The sequence below is a fragment of the Sus scrofa genome, chromosome 4, assembly GCF_000003025.6.
Source record: "Sus scrofa isolate TJ Tabasco breed Duroc chromosome 4, Sscrofa11.1, whole genome shotgun sequence".
In the NCBI taxonomy this organism is placed as follows: Eukaryota; Metazoa; Chordata; class Mammalia; order Artiodactyla; family Suidae; genus Sus; species Sus scrofa.
This window is the reverse complement of record NC_010446.5, coordinates 92,750,242-92,766,409: the sequence shown is the minus strand read 5'-3', so window position 1 is coordinate 92,766,409 and position 16,168 is coordinate 92,750,242. Positions and strand designations below refer to the sequence as shown.

General features: G+C 38.6%; 1 long non-coding RNA gene across 1 annotated transcript; it reads right to left on the bottom strand.

Moving 5' to 3' along the window:
• Positions 122-15,964, bottom strand: LOC110260317. The gene is made up of 2 exons (XR_002343398.1): positions 15,591-15,964; positions 122-3,485 (listed from the first exon to the last, which is right to left on the bottom strand). It is a non-coding gene; the product is annotated as an uncharacterized LOC110260317 (long non-coding RNA).

Here is a 16,168-nt window from a genome sequence, read left to right as displayed (position 1 = left end):
ATAAATACAAATAGATGAGTTTGGACATATGTAGACACTTGTGTGACCATCAACGCAGTCCAGGTAATAAACATATCCATCATCTCCAAAAGTTTCCTTGTGTCCCTTTTATTTGTGTGTGTGTGTGTGTGTGTGTGTGTGTGTGTTATGTGTGCATCCATGTGTGCATGGTAAGAATGCTGAATAGGAGATGTACCTTCTTAAGTTTTCAGTACACAATACCTTATTGTTAACTATAGGCACTCTGCTTTATGGCAGATCTCTGTAACATACTCATCTTGTGTAGCTCTGTATCCATTAAATATTCCATATTCCTTGACCCCTAACCCCTGATAACCAATACTATATTGTCTACTTCTATACTTTTGCCTATTTTAGGTACTGCCTATGCAAAATCATGCCATATTTGTTATTCTGTGACTGGCTTATTTCACCGAGCATAATGTCTTAAAAGTGTATCCATGTTATCACAAATAAGAGTTCATCCTTTTAAAGGCTGCATAATATTCCACTGTTATGCATATACCACATTTCCCTTATCTACCCACCTGCTGATGGATATTTGGGTTGTATGAATCACACTGCAGTGAATATACAGGTGCCAATATCTCTTTGAGGTCCTAATTCCAATGCTTTTGGAGATATACCCATAAGTGAGGTTGCTAAATCATTTGATATACTCATTCAGGACCTACAAATCCTGACAAGGGAGCTCACAAAGAGATGGGCTATCACTCCCACACAGTAAAAGACCCTGCCACCTTGGTTAAGTTCCTAAAAATTATATTTGGGAACGCAAGTGTTGCTCTATTCCCAACACTGTCAAGAAACAGCTATTGACCCTTTCAGCACTCACACCATTAAAGCAAGTCCAATATCTATTAAGCCTTTTGGGTTCTGATGCCTTTACAAATTTGCCTTAAGCCCATTTCTGTTGTTACTCACAAACCATCCCTCTTTTAATGTGGCCCCTTACAGCAAACTGCAATATAATAGGCACTCCTATCAGTGCACAAATTTTCCTTCACTGTAGAGACTTTAGCAAACTTCCCTCAGGCCTCTAAGTGTCTCTGGTCCTCTATGTGGCCAAAAGTTGCCCATAGACTTCTGATGCATATTGCTCTCCTCTGGCCCTGTGTTATAAATGCCATTAGAGCAGTAGAGAGCAATTACTGGCTGCATTCTAGGCTCTTCTGGAAATAGAGACTGACTCTCACAGACCCTAAGCCCATGACCCTCCATACCTAGCTGTCTATCATTCCTTATGTCATGTAAACAGCACTTGCAGGTTTGGCATGGACAATGAGGTCTCTTTTCTAAGATAAAAATCTTTATAAACTTTAAGCACAAAGTCTGGTCTAAACAATACTCAACAAAGCTATTACTGTTATTATTGGACGAAGACCATAGACATAGCCAGTGTTCCCAGTTGGGAGCCTGGTGCTCCCAGTCCCCCAGCCAGTGCCCTTTCATCAAGCACCCCTCTCAGAGATGCCTCCCCAGAGACCAGGGGACAGTACCAGATGACAGATTCAATTCCAGGAAGCCATGTATCTGTATATCCATTACACAGAAGGGAGACTTGTGGTCCTGTTAGAGCCTTTATGTTCAATAGTCACTGACTTTAAGAAGACATTAATTGCATCGTGTTGACAGTGGCTGGCTTCTCCAGCCACTCTCAGGTACCAAGTACTGATCACATCTCTGCAACCGAGGGGACAGGGGCAGAGGAGTGCATGGAAGAGAAGGATATGCTGCATGTGTAGTTCTTGTGTAGAAAAATATTGCATATTTAATGTACCATAAATACAAATATAAATCATGTATATATTTCTTAAATGGTTCCCAAGATTTCCCACTCTCATCCCCTCAACTGTGCTAGGATAGCGTTTACTCCTGTGATTAGATTATGTAACTTTCAGAAAGGGAGATTATTGGAAGGGCCTAACATAACCACGTGAACCCTTTCAAAGCAGTTTTCTCCAGCGGGTGGAGAAAGAGGAAGAGAGGTTGTGGAAACATGAGAGATTCTTCACGGCTGCAGTGGAGGGACCCTGGCTTAGGACTTGAGAGCGGCCTCTAGGAGTTGGATATTGTCTCTGGCTAACATGTTAGCAAGACCTGTAACCACAAGGAACTGAATTCTTCCAACAATAAAAATCTCTTTAGAGGAGGACCCCAAGCTCCAGATCAAAGTGCTGTCAGCTGACACCTTGATGTCAGCTTTGTGAGGCCCTGATCAGATAATCTAGCCATGCTATGTTAAATTTCTCACCTATAGAACTGTGGGGCAATAAATGGGTGCTACATTAAAGTTACAAAGTTTAAGCCACAAAACTTGTTATGAACCCCCGACACGTTTAAAGAAATAACATTTTTTTATGAAAAAAAAAACCCTTCTATTTTCTAAAACAAAAAAAATGTGGTGCAATAAACATGCTTTATAAACATACGATTTATAAGTATTTCTCTAATTTTGTGACAGCCTAATTGCAGATTTCTGTTCTAGTGTGGAAACTCATTTCTCCTTTAACTTCTAGATCTAAAGGAGATCCAAGACCCAACTCCAGCTTGGTTGGCAGTTTTTTTCAGAAGGGCTGAATGACAGAGTGGTTTCAGTGTTTCCTGTGCAGAGCAATCGTTATTCCCCAAGGGCAGGAAAGAAAGGGAAGCACCCTTTTATTTGCCCTGGCTTCCTGCAAAGGGAGTTGCTGGGAAGCGGGTCTTTTGGAACCAGGGGTGAGAATCCAAGTGATTGAGCTGCAACATGGTGGGTGCAATAGTGTGGGTGGCTCACACTGTCTCTGCTGCCCCCTGTGACTCAGCTGTCCAGACCCTGCTTAACAGCTCTCTGGGTGGGCAGGACCTTATATCCTGACTCTATTTAATTGCCATGCATTCCCAGGGATCCTGAACTTTCAGGAGGCAAATGGCCCAGGAGTTGGGAGCCTCAACAGAGATTTAAGCCCTGGAACAGGAGCCTCATGTCAGGCTGCCTGTTCAGCTGCAGATGACACAGAGAAGAACAGTGCAATCCAGTCAGACCTGGTTACCTGTCAATAGCCTTCACATGCTTTATCTCTGAAGACTTCTCTGAGTTCAGGCCAATGGAAGATGCTTCTATACTCATAACTGCATTTTTGCATATAGCATCAGTAGTGGTGCAATTTCCTTTTTCTATAATCGTTGTTTGAGTTTCTCCCTGAAGGCCATAAGCCACTTGAGGGTTGGAATTGAACTTTATTATCTCTGTATTCCTGATTTCTTCTTTGCTGAATCATAATAGGCACTCAACTCCCAGCACCACAGTAGACACTCAATAAATAATTGTAGCATGAATGAATAAGCAGCATCACTTTAGAACCTACCTGGTGCCCTGGTGGGCAGGTCTCACTGTGTGTTTTCACATACATCATCCACCCACACTTTGCTGCCTTCCTGGGTCAACAGCTCTGCTCCAGGCAGCCCCGCTCATCGATGCAAGCCTGTGGTCAACACAGAAGTCATGCTTTTATAGGCAGCCTGGGGTAGGCCCTCCTGGATACAGTGGTTGTCTTCTGTTGCTACCCTCTTCAGTGAGTCAAATTTCCTTTCTCATTTTTAATAAATGTCAAATGTCAGTTGCCTAACGAAGAAGCTGTGGGCAAAGAACAAAGTTCTGTGTGGAAAATGTCAACTCCCTATGTCCCCAATGCAAATATTGGTATTTACCTTATGCTGGGAACCAGTACAAAAGCCTTAGAGCCTGCAGGTTTGACTTTACTCCCACACACTTAAGAGAGTCTGGTCACTGCATAGGAAACCATATTATGCTTGTGAAACATGAGTCCTAGAGGGGTTATTTGACCTCTAAAAGGTCACACAGCTAATCAAGGGACAGAGTCTGGGCTCTTGAAACAAACTTGGGAATCATCCCCACCAAAATCATAGCCCCTCTCCCATCCCGCTGTATGACTTCAAGCAAGTCACCTGCAGTCCTGTTGCCTCTCTCCCCAAAACTGCTCTGAAGCATTTCCAGCAAGAGAATATTCAGCATTGGCTGAATTCCTCCTCCACTCCACATAATTATGGCAAAATGTCTTGCAAAGGCAATCTGTGCAAACTGTTGTCAGAAAATTCTCCTTATATGGAGTCAAAATCTAAGCAGCTTATCCCCTGGTCACCTGCACGGTGATGGAGAGTAAGTCTCATCTATACCCCTCTCTCTCAAGTCCCTATGCTTCTCCTGAAAAGACTCCTTCTTTGGAAAATATTTGATTATGAAAACAATTTATGTGGGGTAGGCCTGGAGAGGAGAAGCCGTAATGTGGCTGGAGGCCAGGGTCACTGGGAAGGAGTTAGCCAATACACATTCCATGCTGGTAAAATGCCAAGGTCTTTTCAAAGCAGTCTAATCTTAATGTTCTAATCTTAATGTTCCATCCATCCTGTGTCAAGGCATAACACAAACACACGCATACCAACCATGGAACTTTTGGTAAGAGTTTACCAAACACAATGGCCTTGTGCTGGTAATGTTTTATGAAATTAAAGGAAAACAGACTTTAATCTGTAGCAGCAGATTGTGCATGTGTGTGTGGGGGAAGGGGGGGCAGGTGCCAGAGAGGACAGAAATACAGAGTTGAATGAGGCGGAGAGTCCAGGAAGAACAAAAGATCTGAGATATAAGCCTCTGGGAATTCACAGACATTGTGAGGAAGTCTCTGGATCTCTATAGGATTTGGGGTGTACACACACCTATTTTATTTGACCCATTTCCCCTGTCTTCACCCCCCATGATCAATCTTTTTTTTCTGTTTCTATGAGTTTTTTTTTTAATTCCACATATAAGTGAAATTCTACAATATTTGTCTTTTCCCTATCTGACTTATTTCACTTAGTACAAGCCCCCAAGTTTCATCCATGTTGTTCCAAATGACAAGTTTTTCTCCTTTTTTAATAGCTGTATATATTCCATTGTGATATAAATATATACCATATCTTCTCTATCCATTCATCTGTCAATAGACACTTAGGCTGTTTCCATATCTTAGCTGTTGTAAATAGTGCTGCAGTAAACACAGGGGTGCAGACATTTCTTTGAAATGATTTTAATTTCCTTAGGCTGTATACCAGAAGTGGAATTGATGGATCATATGGTAGTTCTGCTTTTAATTTTTGGAGAAACCTCCATGGCTGCACCAATTTACATTCTCACCAACAGTACACAAATGTTCCCTTTTCTCTACATTCTCACTAGCACTTGTTATCTGTTATCTTTTTAATAATAACCAGTCTAACAGGTGTGAAGTGATAGGTCATTGTGGTTTTGATTTGCATTTTCCTGATGATTAATAATTTGAGGGACTTTTCATGTACCTATTAGTCATTTGACTATCTCCTTTGGAAAAATACCTATTTAAGTCCTTTGCCCATTTTTATATTATTTGTGTATTTTTGCTATTGAGTTGTATGAGTCTCTTGTATATATTTTGGATGTTAACCCCTCATCTGATATAGGATTTACAAATGTTTTCTCCTATTCTATAGGTCGCATATTTATTTTGTTGATCATTTCTTTTTTTGAGTAGAAGCTTTTTAGTTTGATGTAAGAACAATGTCTTATGTTATAGACATACTTGTGTGGCACATTCTGGGACTCCACCCTCTGATCCATGCCTGCTCCAGCTCCAGTCATCCTGAAAAGGCAGTTCTGGCATAGCACATTATAGGAACCCCTAACCCCCCACCCGAGTCCCAGCTATCCTGCCAAGATAGCCCAATGTGGTGTAACCCTGGATAGTCCTGCTGACTTCTACTCCAGCTTCAACCAGTTGTGAACACCTGGGACATGACTTCAAGACTGAGAGAGGCAGCTGTTTGGCCTAATTCATGGACGCAAGTACAGAAAGTCAAACTAAATGAAGAGACAGAAAAATATGTTTCAAATAAAAGTACAAGATATAACATCAGAAAAAAATCCTAATGAAATGGAGATAAGTAATTTACCTGATAAACGGTTCAAAATAATGGTCATAAAGAGGCTAACTCAACTTGATAGAAGAACAGAGAAACATGGTGACAACTTCAGTAAAGAGTTAGAAAATATAAGAAAGAACCAATCAGAGCTGAAGGACTCAATAACTGAAGTGAAAAACACACTAGCAGGAATAAACAGCAGATTAGATGATAGAGATGAATGGATCAGTGATCTGGATGAGAGAGTAGTAGAAAAGCCCGAATCAAACAGCAAAAAGGAAAAAAAAAAAAACAATTAAAAAAGTGAAGACAGTTTAAGGGACTTTTGGGATAATATCAGGTGTACTAATTTGTATACCATAGATGTTCCAGAAGGAGAAGAGAAAGAGAAAGGGGCATAGAAATTATTTGAAGAAATAATAAATGAAAACCCCTCTAACCTGGGGAAGGAAGCCCATATCCAGATCTAGGAAACAAGATGAGCTCAAAAAGATCCACAAGACATATCCTAATTAAAATAACAAATATGAAAGATAGAGAATTTGAAAAGCAACAAGAGAAAAACAAGTTGTCACATACAAGGGAACCCTCATAAGATTTATCATCTTATTTTCAATAAAAAGTTTATAGGCCAGAAGGGAGTGAAATGATATACTTAAAGTGATGGGGAAAAAAAAAAACTTATAACCAAGTATACTTTACTTGGAAAGGTTGTCAACCAGAATCATAGGTGAGATAAAGTGTTTCTCAGACAAGCAAAAACTAAAGGAATTCATCACCACTAAACTGGCCTTAAAGAAATATTAAAGCGTCTTCTTTAAACAGAAAAGAATAGGCCATAACTAGAAATAAGAAAATATATGAAAGAAAAAAACTCACTTGTAAAGGCAAACAAGCAGTAAAAGCAGTGGGTCAGCCATTTAAAAACTAGAATAAAGTTAAAAGACAAAAGTAGTAAAATAAAATATAACTACAATAAATATTTAATAAGTTTACACAAAATAAAAGATGTAAAATATGACATCAAAGACATAAAATGTGAAGGGAGATGAGGAAAAATGTAGTGTTTTCAGGATGCATTTGAACTTAAGCTACTATCAGCTTAAAATAAATTGCTTTATATATATATGTGTGGTGTGTGTGTGTATACACATATATGAATAAGTCAATACATATGAACCTCATTGTAATAAAAAACCAAAACCTACAGTAGATACAAAAAAATAAAGAGAAAGGAACCTAAATATAACACTAAAGAATCATCAGACCAGAGGGAAGAGTCAAGAGAAGAAAGTAACAGAGAAGAGCAGGTAAATAATCAGAGAGCAATTAACAAAATGGCAATAAATACATATTTATCAATAATTACTTTGAATGTAAATGAGCTAAATGCACCAATCAAAAGATATAGGGTGGCTGAATGGATTAAAAAAAAAAAAGACCCATCTATATGCTGCCCACAAGAGATAAATGAAAATAAAAAGAAAGCTGGGTTAGTAATACTCATATCAGACAAAATAGGCTTTTAAAAAAAGACTATAACAAAACACAGGACTTTACATAATGATATAGAGGGTCAATCCCGGAAGACAATACAGCATTTGTAAATATTTATGCAACTGCATAGAAGCACTTAAATATATAAAGCAAATAATAACAGACATAAAGGGAGAAATTGACAGTAATAAGAAAATATTAGAGAATTTTAATACCGCACTTACATCAATGGATAGATCATCCAGACAGAAAATCAATTAGAAAACATTGGTCTTAAATGACACATTAGAGCAGATGAGTTTAGAGATATACAGAACATTCCATTCCAAACTGCAAAATGCACAATCTTTTTCAAGTTCACATGGAACATTCCCCACGATAGATTACATAGTAGCCCACAAACCAAGTCTCAATAAAATTAATAAAATTGAAATCATGTCAAGCATCTTTTCTAACCACATATTAGTTATTAAACTAGAAATCAAGTACAAGAAGAAAACTGGAAAGAACTTAAACATGTGGAGACTAAACAACATCATACTAAGCAATCACTGTGTTAACAAAGAAGTATTTTTTTTTTTTTTTTGTCTTTTGTCTTTTTGTTGTTGTTGTTGTTGTTGTTGCTATTTCTTGGGCCGCTCCCGCGGCATATGGAGGTTCCCAGGCTAGGGGTTGAATCGGAGCTGTAGCCACCGGCCTACACCAGAGCCACAGCAACGCGGGATCCGAGCCACGTCTGCAACCTACAGCACAGCTCACGGCAACGCCGGATCGTTAACCCACTGAGCAAGGGCAGGGACCGAACCCGCAACCTCATGGTTCCTAGTCAGATTCGTTAACCACTGCGCCACGATGGGAACTCCCAGAAGTATTTTTTAAATAAAAAAATATATCCAGGAGTTCCTGTTGTGGCTCAGTAGGTTAAGAACTCGACTAGTATCTATGAGGATACAGGGTTGATATCTGGAAGGCAGCTATGTTCACCACTATACTACCAATGCAGAGTTAATATCTGGCTTCATGCAGTGGGTCGAGCATCCAGCATTGCTGCAGCTGTGGCTCAGATCCTGCATTGCTGTGGCTATGGTATAGGCCCTGAAGCTGCAGCTCCAACTCAACTGCTGGCCTGAGAACTTCCATATACTGCAGGTGTGTCCATAAAAAGTAAAAAAAAAAAAAAAAATCTTCAGACAATGAAAATGAAAACACAACTTTCCAAAATCTAAGGGACATAACAAAAACAATTCTAAGAGGGAAGTTCCTAGTGATACAGGCCTACCTCAAGAAACAAACAAAATTTCAAATAAACAATCTAACTTTACACCTAAAGGAACTAGAAAAAGAAAAACAAAACAAACCAAAAAACATAACAAAGCTGATTTAAAAAAATGGAAATAGCAAAGGTCAGAACTGAAATAAATGAAGAGGGACTCCCTACCACACACAAAGTAGAAAAAAATCAATAAAACTAAGAGGTAGATCTTTTAAAAGATAAAAAATTGATAAACCTTTAGTCAGACTCATAAAAAAATAGAGAGAGAGAAGGCCCAAACAGATGAACTCAGACATAAAAGAAAAAACAGATACCAAAGAAATACCAAGAGTCATAAGAGAATACTACAAAAGATTGTACAGCGATGAATGGACAACCTAGAAGAAGTGAATTTCTAGAAACATACACTTTTCCAAAACTAAATCAGGAAGAAATAGAAAATCTGAACAGACCAATTACTAGTAACGGAATTGAATCAGTAACAGAAATCCCAACAAACAAAACTCCAGGACCAGAAGTCTTCACAGGTGAATTCTACCAAACATTTAGAGAAGAGTTAATATCTAACCATGTCAAACTATTCCAAAAACTTAAAAAAGAGAGAATGCTTTCAAACCCAATCGACAAAGCCAACATCACTGTGATACTAAAATCACACTAAGACACTACACAAAAGATAATCTCAGGCCAATATCCCTAATGTATATAGCTACAAAAAAATTGTCAACAAAATATTAGCAAATCCAATTCAGCAATACATTAAAAGGGTCATATACCATGATCAAGTGAGATATATTCCAGGGACGCAAAGATCGTTCAAAAATCTGCAAATCAATCAATGTGATATAGCACATTAACAAAACAAAGGATAAAAATCATATGATCATATCAGTAGTCACAGAAAAAGCATTTGACAAAATTCAACATCAAATTTTGATAAAAACTCTCAACAAAGTGGGTGAAGAGGGGACATACCTCAACATAAGGGTCATATGTGACAAACCCACATCATACTCAATGATGGGAAGCTGAAAGTTTTTCCTCTAAGATTAGGGAGACAAAGATAGTTGCTCTTGCCACCTTTATTCAACATAATATTTGAAGTCTTAGCTACAGAATTCAGACAAGGAAAATAAATATTAGAAAATCAAAATTGGAAGGAAATAAATAAAATGTCATTATTTGTAGATGGCATGACACTATATATAGTAGTTCTTACAGATGCCACCAAAAATGTTAGAATAAATTAATTTAGTAAGTTGCAGGATACAAAATTAATATACAGATATCTACTGCATTTCTATACAGACATAACAAACTGGCAGGAAGAAAAATTAAGAAAGCAATTCCATCTAAAATTGCATCAAAAATACAATATCAAAGAATAAATTTAACCAGGGAAGGAAAAGATCAGTACACTGAACTATACAATGCTGATAAAATAAATTGAAGAGAAACAAATAAATAGAAAGAAATTCTGTTCTCATGGATTAGAAGAATAAATATTGTTAAAATGTCCATAGTATTCAAAGCAATCTATGGACAAAGTATTCAAAGCAATCATTCAATTTCTATCAAAATTCCAATGGTAATTTTCAAGGCAATATAACAAACAATTCTAAAATTTGTATGGAATCACAAAAACTCCAAAAATATCCAAAGCAATCTTGAGAAAGAAGAACAAAGCTGGAGACATTACACTCCCTGATTTCAAACTATACTACAATGATACAATAATCAAAACAATAAAGTACTGGCACAAACACAGACATGCAGATCAAAGGAACAGGAAAGCCCAGAAATAAACTCATATTAGTAAGGTCAATTAGTCTACATCAAAAGAAGCAAGAATATACAATGCGGAAAGACATTAAATAAATTATTGAACAAATGATTCATTTATTGAATAATGATTTATTATTCAATAATTTATAATATATAATTTATTTAATAATAATTAATTTAATAATAATTTGTAATAATAATGATTCTGAAAAAACTGGAGAGCTGCATGAAAAAGAATGAAACTAGGCCAATTCCTTACACTATATAAAAAATAAACTCAAACTGGATTAAAGGCTTAAATATATGGGAGTTCCCTTCATGGCTCAATGGTTAACGAACCCAACTAGGATCCATGAGGATGCAGGTCTGATCCCTTGTCTCACCCAGTAGGTTAAGGATCTGGCATTGCTATAAGCTGTGGTTTCATTTGCAGACATGGCTCGGCTCCGGCCTTGCTGTGGCTGTGGTGTAGGCCGGCAGCTGCAACTCTGATTTGACCCCTAGCCTGGGAACCTCCATATACAGCGGGTATGGCACCAAAAAGCAAAAAAAAAAAAAAAAAAAAAAAAAAAAAAAAAGACTGAAATATATGACCTGAAATTATAAAACTCTTAGAAGAAACTATAGGCAGTATGCTTTTCAACATTATTCTTAGCAATATTGTTTTGTATCTATCTCCTCAGGCAATGATAAAATAAAATAAAAAAATAAACAAATGGTACCACATCAAACTAAAAAACTTCTGCACAGTGAAGGAAACTGCTGGCAAAATGAAGAGGCAAACACCTGAATGAGAAGAGATATTTGCATATGATATAGCTGATAAGGGATTAACATCCAAAATTTGTAAAGGACTCAAAACATCAATTAAAAAAACCCCAAACAGGAGTTCCCGTCGTGGCGCAGTGGTTAATGAATCCGACTAGGAACCATGAGGTTGCGGGTTCGGTCCCTGCCCTTGCTCAGTGGGTTAACGATCCGGCGTTGCTGTGAGCTGTGGTGTAGGTTGCAGACGCGGCTCGGATCCTGCGTTGCTGTGGCTCTGACGTAGGCCAGTGGTTACAGCTCCGATTCAACCCCTAGCCTGGGAACCTCCATATGCCGCGGGAGCGGCCCAAAGAAATAGCAAAAAGACAAAAAAAAAAAAAAAAACCAAAACAAAAAACCAAAAAACCCAAACAATGAAATTAAAAAATGGGTAGGACATGAAAAAGAAATTTATCTGAAGACATATAGATGGCCAACAGGCACATGAAAAGATATTCAAAATCATTAATCATTAGGAAATCCAAATTAAAACCTAAATGAGGAGTTCCTGTCGTGGCGCAGCAGAAACAAATCTGACGAGGTTCGATCCCTGGCCTCTCTCAGTGAGTTAAGGATCCGGCGTTGCCGAGAGCTGTGGTGTAGGTTGCAGACGCAGCTCAGATCTGGCATTGCTGTGGTTGTGGTGTGGGCTGGCAGCTGTAACTCTGATTGGACCCCTAGCCTGAGAACCTCCATATGCTGTTGATGCGGCCCTAAAAAGCAGTAATAATAATAATAATAAATAAAATAAAATAAATAAAACCAAAATGAGATATTGGTACACATCTGTTAGAATGACTATTACCAGAGGACAAGAAATAAATGTTGGCAAGAATGTGGGGAAAGGGAATACTTTGCACTGATGGTAGTAATGCAAATTGGCATAGCCCCTATGAAAAACAGTATGAGATTTCTTCAAAAATTTACAAATAGAATTACCATACAATCCAGCAATTCCACTTCTCTGTATTTATCTGAAGAATATGAAAACAATAATTTGAAAAGATATACACACTATTATTGCAGTATTATTTACAATAGCATGATACACAATACACTTGATACACAAATGTCCATTGATAGATAAATGTATAAAAAAGATGTAGCTTATATACACAATGGAATATATTATTCAGCTATAAAAAATAAATGAAATGTTGCCATTTGCAATAACATGAATGGACCTAGAGAGTATTATGCTAAGTTAAATAAATCAAAGACAAATACTTTCCTATTTCACTTACATATGGCATCTAAAAAACAAAAAAATGAACAAACATAATAAGACAGAAACGGGCTCATAGATACAAAGAACAAACAGGTGGTTGCCAGAGGTGGTATTGGTTGGGCAATAGATGATATAGATGAAGGGGATTAAAAGACACAAACTTCCAGTTATAAAATAATTAAGTCACAGGGAAGTAATATACACCATACAGAATATAGTGAATAATATAAAAACATTGTATTGTGACAGATAGTAACTAGAGTGATTGCGGTGATCAGTTCATAATATATACAATCACTATAATGTAATTTATTGAATCACTATGTTGTACCTGCAACTAATATAATATTGTAAGTCAATTTTACTTAAATAAAAAGAAAAAAAGCAACACTTTAAGATGTAAGAAAATGGAAACAAAACTGCCAAAACATGAGATGCAGCAAAGGCAGTACCCAGAGGAAATTTATAGTACTAAATGCCTGATTTAAAAAGAAGAAAGATCTCAAGTCAATGATCTAATTTTATACCTTGAAGAACTAAAAAAAAAGTGCAAACAAAACTCAAAATTAATGGATGAAAATAATACAGATTAGAAATGAGATAAAAAAATAGATAATAGAAAAACAATGGAAGGAATCAATATAACCAAAATTGATTTTTATAAAAACTCAAAAAAATTGATAAACCATTAATGAGACTGACAGAGGAAAATTAGATAAAAGACACAAATCGCTAATCACAGAAATCAAATTGGGAACATTAATACTAGCCTCAGAGAAATAACAGAATTATAAAAATAACATGAACAATTATATATCAACACATTATATAACATAGATGAAATGGACAAATTCTTAGAAATGCAAATTAACAAAATTGACTCAAGAAGAAATATGAAATTACTGCAAACCTATAGCAAATAAGATTGAGTTAGTAACCAGCAGTGTTCCAACAAAGAGAAGTTCCGGGCTAGGTCATTTCACTGATGAATTCTATCAAATATTTCAAGAAGAATTAGCACCAATCCTTTTTAATTCTCCTAAAATTAGAATTAAAAGTAGATAAGAGAATATTTCCTAACTACCTCTATGAGTATAATATTGCACTAACAAAACCAGATACGGAAACCACAAGAAAAAACGATTGTAGACAAATATATCACATGACTACAGACACAAAAATTATCAACAAAATATGAACTGTCTAATAACATATTAAAAATTGTAAATAACCAAAGAGAATCTAATATTATATAATTAATTGGATGTTTAAATAAATAATTCTTAGTATAACAGTGGATACTAGCCATAAGTGCCCCATTTAATGCGGGTTCAAGAAACACCCTTGTTCCAATAGGGAAAATGTGGCAGTTGGTCTTACTGAGGAACAGTATTTCAGTCTCCAATGTAGTAACTTCCTAAGAGATTTTCACAGGTGCTTCCTGCCAAAATATGTTTGTGTCACTCTCCGTTGGTAAGCATTGGTAAGAGGGATCACCACCTGGTATCAGCAAGGAAGAAACTCATCTTTCTGCTAATAAGCAGGAACTGAAAAATGTTGGCTGGAATTATTAGCTAGTGGCTTCTAAATGCACAGCTATAACATGCTTTCCTAGCATGGTTTGCAGACCAAGTTTTCATACCCTGTAGGGAAGGAGGCGATGTCCTTCAGCAGATGGTCTGAAGACCCCTCTTGGGAGTAGAGACAGAGAAAGCAGAGAGCCAGGCTGAATTCCAAGGGGAAGGCTTGATGAGGGAGGTTCTTTCTATACTTGAAGGGCTAAGAAATAATCACAGGAGTGGCCAAGAGTCTTCTTGTTGAAGGTGCCCTAAAAAGCCTCACCAGCTATCAGTCGCTGTCAGGACACAGGAATAGGATAGGACAGGATGAAGAGACAGAGCAGGGGCCTTGAAGACCCCACAGGAGAGCCCTATCTAGGTGGAGGCACTGAATTCCAGAACCTCAGAGCTAGGAGGGGCCCTCAACACGATCTGCCCAGACCCCTCCTTTCCTAGAGGAGAGAGGACCCCCAAGGGGTGAACTTATCCTGAGTTGCACAGGGCAGAACCAGACCTGGAGCCAGGGCCCCTCCGCAGCCCAGTCCAGTGCTTCTCCCCTGTGGGAGCTGTCCATCAGCTCTCCACCCCATCCCTGTCCTCCCCAGGAGCTCCCTCTCCCACCATCACCAGCATCAGAGCAGCCCCCTGGGGGGTCATCCTCCAACATTCCTCTCTTAGGAAGGGAGAAGCAAGCATTTAGCAGGGTTTTACAGGGCAGGGACTTCTGGCCAGCTGAGCAGCCCAGCCAGACCTTCCACTTGCTGGGATTAGGGGACCAGGGATAGGAGGCTTAGCCTTCAGGCTGCAGGGAGGACCCACCCAGCAGGGGCTGGTGAACCTAGCTGGGAGGAAGACGGAAGAAGACTTAGAGAAGGAAGGCAAAGCTCTCAGATCTAATCTTCAAGAAGAAGAAAAAAAAAAAAAGTGGGGGAAGGTGTGGTAGTAGATAAGATTGAATTAAAATATATTTAAATAATATAAAACTAAAAACTTTCATATCTGTTAAGATTTTGTTCATTTTTCTGACCCCATCACTTCATCACGCAACAGACAGTAGTTCCCTCTCAACTCATGCATCAAATTCAGCCTCCATTTCTTTGTGCTGTTTCCAGTGTCTGGAGCCCATCATGGTTAAGGACCCTCTCTTCCCCCACTCCTTGCCAGCAGACACAAGGACACTCCAGCTTCTAGTGGCTTCTCTGTGCATGCAACAGAAGCAGCCTCACCTTCCTGGTGAATGGTTCCCTCAACACAGCCAATGAGGGTTCTCAGCCTTGTCATCACCAAAAGGCCATTTTTTCTTTTCAATTCAGAGCTCTGAACAGAATACATACTTACAGGTTACAAGGTAGTGTTTTTCTTTTTTCATTCACCAAGGATATCAGAGTCTAAGGAGCCCTCCCAGTAGTCAGCTGCCACTCTCCCAGGCTCCACCCCAGGTCTACACAAGGGTGCGCCCTTCCCAGGAGCCCGGGCCACTCACTGAGAAGGAGACTGCTTTATCCCAGGGCCAGGGAGGCTCAGCAGAGGAGGGGGGGTCTTCTGAGCAGAGCCCCATCACGGACAGCCTGCCAGTGTGTCTCAGAGGAAACATCAGAATGGTCAGAGGCAAGAGAAAAGTGAAAGCTTGAACTCTAGAGGCCTTTTACACAATTCTTCCAGGGTGGAGCTAGCAAGCCAATTCTTGTTTGACCACTGGCCAGGGAGTTAGTTCTGAGGAGACAGCCCCCCATCACTCTAGAGAAAAGCCTTTCATCTCATCCCCAGCACCTAAGGTATGAACTCATTAAATAATTATAGAACCAATGTGTAAACCACCTCAGTCTGTGATTTGCTTGACACTCCATTGGACAGGCCCCATTCTCTGCAGTCACAAATAGCTTGGTGTTTTCACACTCCCCACCCTCAAATCCACCTCCTATACTCAGCGGCTTCTTCTTCGGGTTAACAGCTCTGCCCCAGGCAGCCTTGACCACTAGTGTCAACCTCGGGGTCGGGCATAGAAATCATACTTCCACAGAAAGGCTGGATGAGGCTCTCTTGGATTCTGTCCTTACCCTA